This window comes from Vulpes lagopus, chromosome 8 (genome assembly GCF_018345385.1).
Source record: "Vulpes lagopus strain Blue_001 chromosome 8, ASM1834538v1, whole genome shotgun sequence".
In the NCBI taxonomy this organism is placed as follows: Eukaryota; Metazoa; Chordata; class Mammalia; order Carnivora; family Canidae; genus Vulpes; species Vulpes lagopus.
Window position 1 is genome coordinate 79,628,257 of NC_054831.1, and position 14,025 is coordinate 79,642,281.

The window sequence follows — 14,025 nt, forward strand, 5'->3', positions numbered from 1 at the left end:
CCCCTGTGGGTGAAGGGCCGGGGAGCTTGGAAGCCCACCCCATTCCCAGCACTTAGCACAGGGCCAGGGGATGGAGGAAATGTTGGGGTTCAGAGCGAACAGTCCAGAAAGAATCTTAGAGACGTCTGCGGTGCTAAAGAGCTGGTTTTATTAAAGCATGAGGACAGGACCCACGCGGGCAGAGAGAGCAGCACTGGGGTCATGAGGAGGGGCCCATTAGAGACTTTGAGGTTGGAGGGGGGTCAGGAGAGCGTAAGTCTCTGAGGGATTTGGAAGCAAGGTTTCCAGCTGCTGTTAGGAAAAGCCATTTATTACCATCGAGTAAGACCTGAGTCATGAGAGCTTCAGATGTGATCAGCGGGGCCATGTGCTTGGGAGATAATTGCTAACATATACCTTGGGGGGTAGAGATCCAGGAAGTTCCCAAAGGGATTTTCATATGTTAAAGAAGACTCACAGGGTCCCGGAGGTCAGGATAATGTTAAATGAGGATTGCCTGTTGTCCTCAGCAAAGGATGGACATCCAGGCAGCTGAATCCCTACAGGAAGGTCACCCTGCAAGGATGCGTGAGTGCGCTGTAAGGAGTAAGGACATTTAATTTTTTTCTTTTGCCTTTGAGTCCCGCATCACCGACCACTTTCCACGAGGTTCTTGAATTGAATGGTTGACAGTGATGTTCATCACAGAAGGTCAGTTGAGATCGAAGCCATCAAAGAAAAGCAATTTATTGCCGTTTGCTGAGTATAGGAACATAGGGATCAGAGCCAGGCCCCAGGGCCCCAGGGGTTAGGAGCCTGGAAGCACGGCCCAGCCTGGACCCGGCAGTGCCTGTGACAGGCCGTGTCATCTTGGTGTGGCCTCAGACTCTGCAGGTACTGACTCCAGGATTGAGATAACAATAGATGTGACGGAGGCTTCTGGGAGGAGGAAATGAAGTAATATATATATATATATATACACACGTGCTTAGCACAGGACTGGCCTGGAAAATTACTCGAATTAAATCATATGAATTAAAAAACAAAATCATTAATTATTCAATGCTGGGTCCGGGAGAGCCTTCGACTCTTGCTTCATCTCCTGGGATACTGCTCACGCCCCTTTTTCTGGTGCTTCCTCTTCCTACAACCTGAGTGCAGGTTACAAAGTCTCCTCAGGTCCAGACGGGATCCTACCTAAGGCTTTTTAGCGCAGACATTCATGTTTTTGAGAGAAGTCAGGCCTATTTAGGTTGCTGACGGGGTTTACACTGGAGCCTGGGTAGACCGCGCTGTGTGTGCCTCCCTGAACCGCACTGGGATAAGTGAGCACGGACTTTTAGGGACTCAACTTATCGAAACAGTTGGAAAAATAATAAGGATATTAGGGCTAAAGTCTAAAAAAAATTGTCAACTTCATTAAGATTCTGCATCTTGGGGCACCTGGGGGGCTCAGCGGTTGAGCATCTGCCTTTGGCTCAGGGCTTGACCCTGGGGTCTTGGGATCGAATCCCGCATCAGGCCCTGCATCAGGCTTCCTACAGGGAGCCTGTTTCTCCCTCTGCCTGTGTCTCTGCCTCTCTCTCTGTGTCTCTCATGAATAAATAAATAAAATCTGTAAAAAAAAGAAAAAAAAAGATCCTGCATCTTATGTTGGGTTATTGTAGGAGAGGACGGATGGAATCTGAGCCCTGGCTGTGAGATCCCAGCAGTTCATCCTATAGGGTGTGAGGAAAGCGGAAGGCTGACCCGAGGCAACCAGAGGCCGTCCTGGAGCCCCGCTGGGTGGACCACGTCCCATGCAGAGTGTCCGTAGTGGCCTGTCCTTGCTCCCCGGGCAGGCCATGAGCGGGAGGGCAGGGATACCCACATTTGGGACTGTTGGTCTTTTCCAGTGTGGCGGCTTCTCGTTTCCCTTTACTGCTGACCTAAAGGCACTCAAGGAGCCCTACGAGCAGCGGGGGCCACGGGGAACCCTTCAGCTGCCCAAGGCCTGCGGCTGCAGTGCAGGTGGAGGTGGTGTGCACCACACGGAGAGGAAGAGCCGGGGCTCTCAGCCCCCTTTTCCAAGGCCCAGGGTTTATTTTGGCTCTGGGCAGCAGGCCCTCCTGGGGAGAGAGGAACCTCATGGAGCGAGGCGGCCGGTGGGGAGGCATCTGAAAACCATAGGCTTAGTGAGGAGAGGCTGCAAAATGAGCCTGCCCAGAATACTGAGCTGGGGGTGGGCCGGGCATGGTGGACTCGGGACCGTTCCAGGCCCGTCAGGGGTCGTGTGCAGAACTGAACACACCCAGATTCCTAGTTCCTGGCAGACAAGGATTTCCTGAGAATTATTCCACAAAACGATCCCACAGCTTTAGCTAAAGGGCCCTCATCAGGTGTCCCCGCCCTCCCCCCATAAGCACAAGCAGCAGCTTGGAGGCTGGGGGATTGGCACGTGGTCAACTGGTCAACGAGGCTTCCTAAAGGCCACGGGAGGTTTCCATCTGCCTCGCCAGCCCCACTCGGGCTCCCGGGCTTGTGAGCCCAAGCACCCCGTGGCCCCAGCTCCAGCCCCCGGGGGACCCCGCCGAGCTCTCCAATCTGATCGGCTGGAGCTGTGCAGCCATCAGCTCCGGCTGCAAAGCCTCCAGGAGCCTGGAGCTCAGCTGGTCTGAGGGCGGAGAGAACCCAAGGCCGCACTCTCCTGGGCTGGTGCTGTCAACCTGTCCTTGGAAACCTCTTGTGTCCTTCTGCCTGCAGGTTGGTGACGGGGTGGCCGCGTCCCAGTCCTGAAGAAGCACCTTCCCCGTGCTTGGCTGACCAGGCCTCCTAATCACCTGGTCACACAGGTTGGGCTGTGGGCCCTTAGGACCCTAAGTGGGTCACTTCTAAGATGTCCCCACCGTCCCCTCCCATCAAACAAAGCAAACAAAAAACGCTTCCAACTGCCCAGACCTTCCTGCTTGGGGAAAGTCTGTCTGGAGGAACGGAGAAGCCACCGGATTCAAGGATCTTCTTTCTGCTTCCCGATTATACCTGTCATCCCACGGCGTGGTTGGGCCGGTGAGCTTCGATGAGGAGCTGACAGAAATGCCAGGACTAAGTAGGCCTGGGTTCAGAGCTCCTCCAGGCATCACCTTGTTGCTTCTACATTTTCTGCACGAAGGCGGCGGATCTTTCCAGGCTAACCCTGGCTCAGTTTCCCCACCTTGAGGTCTGGTTGTGTAGGACCAACCACACAGAGGCTCTTGGGCCTCCGAGGACGGGTGTTGTGGGGTCAAGGAAAGGAGCCACAGACCCGACGGTCACAGGGCACATCTGTTGTTGGGCATTGCCGACGCCTCATGCGCAGCCTTGCCGTCAGGTTTCTGGGCAAGACCTGAAGCACAGAAGACTTTCCTCGTGGAACCGTTGACCTGCACAAAGTCGTCAAGGATTTGGCTTTTCCTTTTCGCCTTGATGGACACTCGAGGCGACCTGACACAGGCCTTACTGCTGGCTGGCCTCAGTTTGTCCCTTAGGAGCAAGGATGCGGCCTTATCTGTCCTGGTGTCCTCGGGCCCAAAGCACAAAAGGTAGCGCTGAGCAGGTCCCGACGGGCTTGTGCGCTCCAGGGGCGGCTGGGGACACGGAGTTGCTCGTGCCTCACGTCTTCGCTGCCTCCTTCTAGGAAGTGGCATCGGACACGCACCCAGAGACATGCACACGGTGCGTACACGTCACACATGCGTGTGGACTGGGCACGCAAGCAAGACAGCGGCTACCACAGGCCACGCTCCACTGCTGAGCCCCCAGGTGCCCCTGCGGAGCACACATGGAGAACACTCGAGTCCACGGACCTTTGCATCAGGCGTGTGCCCCGTGGAGACCAAGCACAGCCCAAGAACCCAGGGGCTCAAGCAGCCTTGTTCTTTCCTCCTCCTTTCCGATCACGTGCAAGCACTTTGGGGCAAATCTGGGTCACCACTCAGAGGATGGGGCGCCCCTTTGCTGGTAGAGCCCTCACTCCGCCCTGGCTGGGGTTTCAGGCCCGGGGGTCTGTGTGGACAGAGGAGGAGACCGAGCCAGGCTCGAAATGCAGAGCAGGGGTGCATCCTGCCGTCGGGAGGCTCTCCAGAACGGTGAGTGGCCTGGACCCGGGGTCCGCGGTCATCCAGACAGTACCCAGACGGACGGACTACGGCCAGGCCCTGCCGCCTGGGCAAGAAGTTGGGCTGGGTTTCTGCTCGGGGCCCTGGATTTTGCCCTCCTTAGACAGGACCTGCCAGCCTGGCCACATTCCCTTCTCAACCCGTCCACAGAGCTGCATGCACAGCTGCCCAGAAGAAAACTGAGCTCTGTGTCCACCCCCGAGCCATCGTGACCAGAGAGATCGGCTGGAGCTTGGGGCTGTGTCTGGCCTATGCACATGCTTGATGCGGGCAGGATGGTCCCGTGTCCACGATGGTGTAAGACTGAGAAAACTGCGTGGAAGATCAACAAGGCCAAGGAGTGGCTTGCGTGGGGGGCGTGGATGGGGATCCTGTGTGAGCGTGGGGATGCTGAGGCCCTACCTCCTGGCTGGCCCCCAGATGCTGGGCTTCTGGGCATGAAAGCACTGGCTCTAGCAAGAGGGCTGGCATTTGAGAAACAGCAGGCAGGAGGCCCTTCTCTGAAAAAAACAAACAACAACAAAAAAAACCACTTACTCTTTGCAAAGGGGGAATGGTGGTTCTAGAAGGATCTCCTCCTGGAGTTTGGCTTGAGTTCCTGAGATTATGTCTTGTGTGTGGAGGGATAAAAAGGAGAGGGATACAGGAAGCAGGTCCCCTTCTGCACACCTGTCCTGAGAGAGCCTGCCTAGCGAGGTCCGGCGTGTCTGGCCTGCGGGATTGGGATCATTCACCTCCACCTTGCACACACCTCTACCTCCTTCTTGGCTTGATGGCAGTTTAAAATTAGCCTTTTGCATAACACTGGAGACCCGGTTCTCTGCAGCCACAGAGGCAGTGAAAACCTCCTGTGTGCCTCGGTTTCCCCAGGCAAGAAGCAGAGGTGAGTCAGCAGGAAGCCGTGAGAGAGGCTGCTGGTTACCAGCCCTCACCTCGCGGACCCAGCTGATTACATATTTCCTCAGAACTGGGTATCACGCTTTCTGTTTCTTTTATGGCAGAAAGTCCGGAAAGGCCCCTGCCCACCCAGTTGGTGATGACATGTGACCTCTCCATTCTCTGCTTCCTGGAGGCAGGAAACCACAGGCGGCACTTTGCTTTGCTCCGCGTGCAGGCGCACACCGTTTCCTCTGCTGGAAAACACATTAATCCGTGCAGTGAGGGGAAGGTGCCCCCGGTTCTCGCCGAGCCCCGGGGCTGCGCGCTGGTGGCTGCTTTCACGGGGTGACCTGGGGTTCACAGAGCGGCCCCTGCAAGGCACTGGTTCGGTGGACCTCAAGTCTCCCATCCATTACACCTGCTCGTGGGACCCGGCTGATCCCGGGCTTGGGGCTGGCTATCAGACCCCTGAGGACACCTTGCTAAAGGGAGGCTGGAAGCCGAAACAGGATAATCCAGGAGGACCTGAATGAGACCCTGGTGACCTAGGAGGGACCCTCGAGGTCATCGGATTCCCTCCTTTGAGCTAATATAGAAGGATATTGAGGCCTAGGGAGCAGACAAGATTTACCCCCAAATTAAAGGCTAGAAAGGGATGGATTTAGAACTTGAAACTGGACCCATTGCCTCCTGATCTCCATCCCCGGGCTTGTGATCACAAAGGCATCATGTACCTGGATACATGTAATGTTTTAAAGAATTTTTTAAAAAGATTTATTTTTATTTATTTATGATAGACATAGATAGAGAGAGAGATGGGGGGCAGAGACATAGGCAGAGGGAGAAGCAGGCTTCATGCCGGGAGCCTGATGTGGGACTTGATCCCAGGACTCCAGGATCACGCCCTGGGCCAAAGGCAGGCGTGACACCACTGAGCCACCCAGAGATCCCCTGTTTTAAAGAATTTATGGCTCAGATATCAGGAGCTCTCGACTCTTTGGAGGACCTAAAGTCAGAGGCAAAGGCAGCCCGGAGAATTTGGTCACTTGGCTGTCCCTGGGCCACCCCTCACAATGCAAGACGGATGCTCAGCTCACACGGGCAGGCAGGGGTCACGCCGGCCTTCAGGGAGGCAGCTCACAGGCTTGGGAGCCACTGCCCAGCCTGTGTCTCGGGGGGAATCTTGCCCTAAGATGCTTTGAGAAAGCAGGATGAAGGCTTTAGTGAGACTTGATGAGCCATTGCCGGAGGCATCCTAGAGTCCTGAGCACCGACCCTGGGGACGCAGTGGACACCGAGGGCCCGGCGGAGAGCAAGGGGATCTTTACAGGGAACCCCGGACAAGATCCGCTCTGCCTCGTCAGCATGACTCATGTTTTTGGGAGCGAGGGCTTCGTCCTTCCACAGTCCCTGCTCCCTCTGCCTATGTAACCCCGTGCACTTGCTTTGAAGCCAGAGTCTATGCAGTTTCAGGCGGAGATGGATATTACATAATAGGTTTTATGAGGAATGGGACTCAGCTTGGCTGATGCTTGTGCCGGGAATTAATGTGGTCTGGTCGCCCGCGTTCTGGGCATCAAGCTGCCGGAGGAATGCTGCTGGGACGCCACACGGGTTCCAGCAGGCCCCCTCGTGCCTCAGTTTGCACCTCACAATCCAGGTCTTCCTCGGAAGAATCTCATGATGAAGCACACGGAGATCCTTGAGGACAAGGATCTGAGCCTCATTCTGAGACGGGCAGGGAGGGTCTTGGCCAGGGGGGCTTACCCGGGTCTGTGCCCCCAATGCAGGGCTTGAACTCACGACCCTGAGATCAAGAGCAGGATGCCACACTGACTGAGCCGCCCAGGAGCCCCGAAAAGGGAGATTTGTACCTTTCACCCTACTTGACACGTGGAACAGAGAACAAGGTCGGGTTGGGTGGAACACTGGGCTTCCCTTTGGAAGCGTGAGTGCAGGCCCCACGGACAGGGGACAGGTGACAGCCCATCCTGCTGTCACTTGGTGCCAAGCATGTCGGGGCCTATTTCCTCCTGGGGCCAAGCCGGTCCCTCCTCCTGCTGGAAACACCTCAACCCACCAGAGGCCCCAAGGATCTCCTCCGGGCTTCCCCAGACAGCTGGAACCGTGTATCAGAAGCCTTGTCCGGTGGGAGTGTGTACAAGTGTGTGTGTTGTCTGACGGCAGTGTCCTCCGACTCCCCAGTCCCCCGCCTGTCCCCCAATGAGAGCAGGAACGGATTCACCACTGCCTGAACACTCCCGGCCACGAAGCTGTAGTCCGCCCAGCTTGCAATGATAACTCACAACCCGGTTCAAGCCTCTGTTCCTCTCGTCTACACCTCCTCCTAGGCAACAGTGATTTGTGCTCACCCCGGGGCCTAATTGGCTGGAGTGTGCCGGGTGCTGGTGGCTGGTGAGTCGGCAGTGGGTGAAAGGCTGGGGCCTGGATGAGGATGGACACCTGGCCCCTGCCCTCCAGGCTCTGCTGTCGAGGGGGTGACAGACTGGAAGGGCAGGCGACTGAGGCGTGGGCTACGTGGCCAAGCCGTGGAGAGAGACGTCTCCCAGGCTACGTGAATGCAGAGGGACCATCAGCTCAGGGTTTCACTGCTCCGAGCCTTGGTTTTTTCATCTGCAAAATGAAAAAAAGTTTTTTGGTGATTGAATGAGACAGTGCGTGTAAGAGTCCAGTTTGATCACAAGCACTGGTTATTTTATATTAAATTAAATATGTAAAAATATAGATATATTACCTAACATATTATAATGTGAGATCTGATACTGTTATTTGTATTGTTTTGAATTCTGATTATGACTGGGACTGATACCTAAAAAGTGATGTGTTAGAATGGGGAAACGTGCAATGCCCAATGGGCGCATGAGGAAGGACACCCCCTTGTGCCCTCTCGTCCTCATGAGAGACCCTGTTGATCAGGAGCTGGTCAAACAACAAACAGACCAGGGGCCTTCCCTGCAAGGGGCGCATCAAGGGAGTCGGGGCCTGGCGTCTCTGGGGCTAGCCTCCCACTGACGGCTAGATCTACAAGTACAGGAAAGGCAGTAGGAAAGGTCCCCATGGGCCAAACCAGTGGAGTCTAAAGATTTAGAATTTTACCCCAGTGGTGATAGGAAATAGGTGTACATAGACAAATGATGTAGATTCGCATTTTCATTTTTTAAAAGGTTTTATTTATTTATTTGAGAGAGAAAGAGATAGTGAGAAAGAAAGCACGAACAGGGGGAGAAGCAGATTCCCTGCTGAGCAGGGAGCCCGACATGGGGCTCGATCCCAGGGCCCTGGGATCAGGACCTGAGCCAAAGGCAGACAGACACTCAACCAACGGAGCCACCCAAATGCCCCTAAATTCACATTTTAAAAAGAAATCCTTCTGAGGGCAGTAGGTTTGGCTTGGAAGAAGCAGACTGGGGAGCAGATGGAGAAACTTCCACTTCCTGGCACACAGAGGTGGATCTGACTGCTTGAAGGCAGGCTGGGCTGGGCAACTCGGTTCTGGCCATGACACAAGAGTGGAAGCTCCATGTGGGTCTTAGTCATGTTCTCCAGAGAACCAGAACCAGTGGGATGTGTATATACATGGAGCGAAATGTGTTTTAAGGAATTGGCTCCCGTGATTATGGAGTCCAGCAAGTCCAGACTGCAGGCTGTGCTAGCAGATTGGAGACCCAGGGAAAAGACGATGCTGCTATTCTAGTGCAAAGCGCTTCTGCTGTAGAATTCCCTCCTGGGGGGATCCCTGGGTGGCTCAGCGGTTTACCACCTGCCTTCGGCCCAGGGCATGATCCTGGAGTCCCTGGATCGAGTCCCACATCGGGCTCCCTGCATGGAGCCTGCTTCTCCCTCTGCCTGTGTCTCTGCCTCTCTCTCTCTCTCTGTCTCTCATGAATAAATAAATAAAATCTTAAAAAAAAAAAAAGAATTCCCTCCTGCTCAAGTATCTGGGCACATACAACTAACCGTCACAATGTGTTACCTCCAGATTAAAGCACTGAATTGTTAGTACTCAACACCCCTACCCTCGGCCATGACAAACCTCTAAATCCTGATTGAGGTGTCGGCAACATAATATGGAGGAATCTCAGTGCGTCTGGGGCCTTCCGTGAGCACAGTCCTCCCTCAAGCCCATACTGCACTTGTATCACAAGCAAAAAACAGATCTTTGTCGTTTAAGTCAATGGGACTTTGGGGTTGTCTGTTACTGCAACCAACCTAGCCTGGCCTCACCAATGATATAGGGTGGAAACATGGCAGTGGCCATGTGGATGGGGAGGAAGACCAGATCTGGAGTAAATTAGGAGCTAAAGTCAACCAAGGACAAGGGAACAGCAGATGTCGACCATGACTCCTGGGTGTGGGGAGGGGACTTAGGGAAATGCATGAGAATTGCCACCATTTTCAGAGTCCAGGTGCTGGGGACCAGGCTTGTGTTGGGTAGAAGATGAGAACTCACTCGGGCCATGAGAAGTGTAAGGCAGTTGTGGGTGTCTGGGGGTGGCCAGGGGGCAGCCATGGGTGCATTTTCCCCATCCATCCACCGGTGCCTTTGCTTTTAAATTCTAGGTATCAGCAATAGAAGTAGCTCTCCAGCAAGCTTGGGTCCTTGAAAGGTGATCTGTACAAAATAAAACCCAATGAAGGAATAGTAATAGTGAAAGGAGGGGAACTGAGTGGGAAAAATTAGAGAGAGAGAGAGACAAACCATGAGACACTCCTAACTCTGGGAAACACAAAGGGCTGTGTAAGGGGAGGTGGGTGGGAGGATGGGGTGACTGGGTGACGGGCCCTGAGGAGGGCACTTGAGGGGATGAGCACTGGGGGTTATACTATATGTTGGCAAATTGAATTTAAATTTTAAAAAATGTAAAAATAAAAAAAACCAAAAAAAACCCCAGCCCAATGAAGGGAGAAAACCGCCTCATGTCATTGTGGGAAGGGTTTTCAAATGTCAGTGTTGGAGCCTTTTCTCTGAGCTCCTCCAAAATATCTCCCTCTAAGGTCTTGAGGTTGTATCTGTGTTAAAATTGTTCTGTCTCACCTCCCTCGGATAGCTGCCCTACAATGACTGGCAGAGAAGCCTGAGCTATAACTTGTAGATAATGTTTTTAAATCAAACAGGCAGAAGCCGTGTTAACAAGTGGTGGGATGTTTCTTCTCATCAAACTCATTGGAGCTTAGAAGCAGGAGAAGGTGCACATAGCACACACCCAGCTCCTCTGTGTGGCTCGCTGAGGGACCAGGGGGGCAGGAATATGGTGCCCGAGGGCTCGTAAGCAAAGATCTACTCTTTGGCTTGGATACTCTTTCTGGTCTGCTGGTTTAATTGTGCTCATTAACCACTGACTGTGCCCAAAACTCTCAGACTTTTTGCACATTTGATTTCCATCCATCCGTTCGGCCTGCTTTCACAAAGTACCGTAGACTTACTAACGGCAGACCTGAACCTCTCACAGTTCCGGGTGCTGGAAGTCCTGCATCAGGGTGCTGGCGCGGCAGGGTGCCCCCGGGGCTGCAGGCTGCCACCTTCTCATGCCTGAGAGCAGAGAGAGGAGGCCCGCCCTCTTGTGAGGCTCATAGGGGCACTGGTCCCACTCGCGAGGCTTTGCCCTCATGACCTCACCTATTACTAATCAATCACCTCCCAGAGGAGGGCTCACCTTCAAATACCCTTACATCGGGAGCAGGGTTCCAACATGTGAATTCTGGGGGGGCACGAGCATGCAGTCCTAGCAAATGTGTCCTTGGTCTAAGAATAATGAGACGGGAGTGTGATACCCTTAAAACAGACCTGTCGCTGTGATTAGAAAAGCATCTTGATGTCCATGCTAATGTCAGCCAGGGCCATTCCTGTAGCTTGGACACATCAAAGAATCTTTTATTTTTATTTTTTTATTTTTTAAAGATTTATTTATTTATTTATTTATTTATTTATTTATTATAGACATAGAGAGAGAGAGAGAGAGAGAGAGAGAAGAGAGAGAAGAGAGGAGAGAGGAGAGAGAAGCAGGCTCTATCCTGGGGGCCCGACGCGGAATTCGATCCTGGAACTCCAGGATCACGCCCTGGGCCAAAGGCAGGCCCTAAACTGCTGAGCCACCCAGGGATCCCCAAAGAATCTTTTTTTTTTTTTTTTTTAAAGATTTTTATTGATTTATTCATGAGAGACACACAGAGAGAGGCAGAGACACAGGCAGAGGGAGAAGCAGGCTCCATGCAGGGAGCCCGATGTGGGACTCGATCCCAGGACCCTGGGGTCACACCCTGAGCTGGAGCCTCTGTCTTTTCCACCCAGCTTCAGTGCCTTTTTTGGGAATCCAAGCTCATCATCATTATAATCTACTGCAAGGCTTAGCCTGCCTGACCCCACACTCTAAGACGGTGGGGAGGACGCTGTTGCTGCCGCCTTTGGGTTAGCTGCGGCTTTCGGGTTAGCTGCCGTGCAGGATTGAGTCATTCGTGACAGCAGCTCTGGAGAAAGGTGTTCGGCGAGACATAGAATGCTTTCTCTCTTTGAGTCTCATTTCTTTTCCGGAAGACTCAAAGCCTCTATGTCTAAGCCCCAGTGCTAGGAGCAGCTGGGCGGGGAGGGGACTTCCTGTGAGTGACTCACGTGTCAACCCCTAGATGCTTGACCTGTGCAGTGGGTGAGGCAGTGGTAGCACGGTGGGAGCTTAGAGCACAGAACTGACGTAGGAACTCCTTTCCTTCAGAGGCGGGGGTGGTTTGAGAGCTGCTTCACTTCAGGTGGGATCCGCAGTGTGCAGAGAAATGAAGATCCAGCCCAGTGAGGTCCTTGGGGGAACACTGACACCAGGAAGCCAAAGCCCAGCTGAAGTTAGGAAGACAGGCCCAGGTGCTCCACGTTGGGCGAGGTCGGACGGGGTCTGGAGCGAGCACAGATGAGGAGAGAGGCGGCCTTCGGATGGCCCCGTGGCAGCTCTGAGGCTCCTCTTCCTGAGCAGGTGGCTGGGCCGGACTCGGGGTCCTTGTACCGGCAGCCCAGGCCGCGGCCCAGGAGGAGCTGCAGCTGCGTGGGGCGTCGTCCTGTTCTGCTAGACTTTTCTGGAGGCGATGGAGAGCTCGCTCACCCCGCGCAGATGCGGCCTGGCATCCCAGAGATGACTTGTGAGCCAGCTGAGTTACTGAGTCTTGCAGCCAAGGGAGAGAAGGTGCTGGCTGGCTGTTCCTTGTGGGGAGAACACAGGGGCATGCAAGCAATATTTGTGGGGTTCAGCTCACCCGTGCAGCCGAGAACCATTTCCAGGGGTCCTGGGCTCTTGTAACCCCAGGCCCCTTGCTCACCCAAAACTTCTTCCCTGGTGTCTCGTGTTTCTCCAGACTTCAGTGGTTCCTTTCTTTCTTTCCAGCTTTCTCTTGGTTTTTGTTTTGTTTCCCTGGTTCTTTTGGGATTTGGGAGTTCACAACGTTACTCTGTGGCTCACCCAGTATCTTGGCTATTTCTCATTTGGCTCTACCAGCGCCAAGGGGCCAGGAAAGCCTAGACCGGGTGGCCTGTCTGCGTGCCATGCAGATTGCTGGAGAGGAAGAACAGGTCCCCCCCCACCCCCCACTCCGCAGGGGCCCTGCACTTGCACTGTCCTACCCCCTCCCTACCTTCCCTCTTCCCTCGGGCTACAAGATAAGACTTTGAAAAAATGGAAGGAGAAAACTAAAATTAGGCATATGCGACCAACGGTTCTGCTTTGGGCAATGGAAAAATAAACCATACCCACGTTTCTGTTTTTCCCAGGATCCGAAGGACACCCTTGGCTATTTGGGTGGTTGGCTATTCCTGGGTACGTTTCAGAAATAACTCATGTTTATTTATTATTGGGTATTTATAACAGAGCTTCAGAACAGGTTTCCAATAACCCCACAAAGAAGCGTGGACTCCAGCCCTGGCTGGGTGTGGGGTGCGGGGGTGGGGGGTGGGGGAGAGGGAGGGATGCAGAACCACCGCCCGCCTCCTGCTTGCTGAGGCCACAGCCTGGAGTGGGGGACGCGGGCGGGGAGGGGGGGTGCTGCCTGGACTTTGTATCTCCTTGGAGGCTCCCCTGAAAGGACATCAGAGTCTAAATCGGATTACTTGTAACATTTGATGGAGTTTGGGCACACATGCACGCCCCCGAGCTCTGGGCTCCGGCAGAGATTAGAGGTGACATTTCTGTAGGAACAAAAGGATGGTGGATTCCTGAACAGTCATCCGCGGACCCCAAGCCCTGACATCATCCCCGGCCTGGCTCTGGGAGGAACCCTCTGACCCCCCCAGGGCTTAGGGCAACTATTTTTAGCCAGAAAACCCTTCCTGTGGCATTCTCATGGTGCACTCAAAGGAGCCGGAATTTCAGCGAGGGCCCTCTTGAATTTATCGAGTTTCCATCTCTACCCCTGCTTGCCATGTTACAGATGGTTAGGGACGGAGCCCTGGCGCCCGTTAGTCCCACGTCTTCATTGGATAAAAGGGCCTGCAGAGGCTGAACGTGTGCCCTCCTTCCCCGCCGACCCGCCTCCTGCTCTTCGTCTGTTACGGCGGTTCCCAAACAATTTGTTCTCCAGACCCGTTGCGCTCTCAGAAATTATTGGGGATCCCCGGGAGCTTTTGTTTAGATGTGTCGTGTCTGATACATATCCCGTGGTAAAAATGAAAGCTGAGTAATCGTAAAAATAGGATTTATTCATTAAAAATACGTTAATGAACCCGTTGTGTGTTAACATAAAATAATGATGACTGGCTATATTTTCCAAAACTAGAAAATTAAACAAAAAGGCTGGCATTACGGGATTCCTGGGTGGCTCAGCAGTTTAGCGCCTGCCTTTGGCTCAGGGCCTGATCTTGGAGTCCCAGGATCGAGTCCCACGTCGGGCTCCCTGCATGGAGCCTGCTTCTCCCTCTGCCTGTGTCTCTGCCTCTCTCTCTGTATCTCTCATGAATAAATAAATAAAAATCTTTTTTTAAAAAAAGGCTGGCATTATGCCCTTTTGTGCAAATGGTTTTTAATGTCTGGCTTAGCAGGAC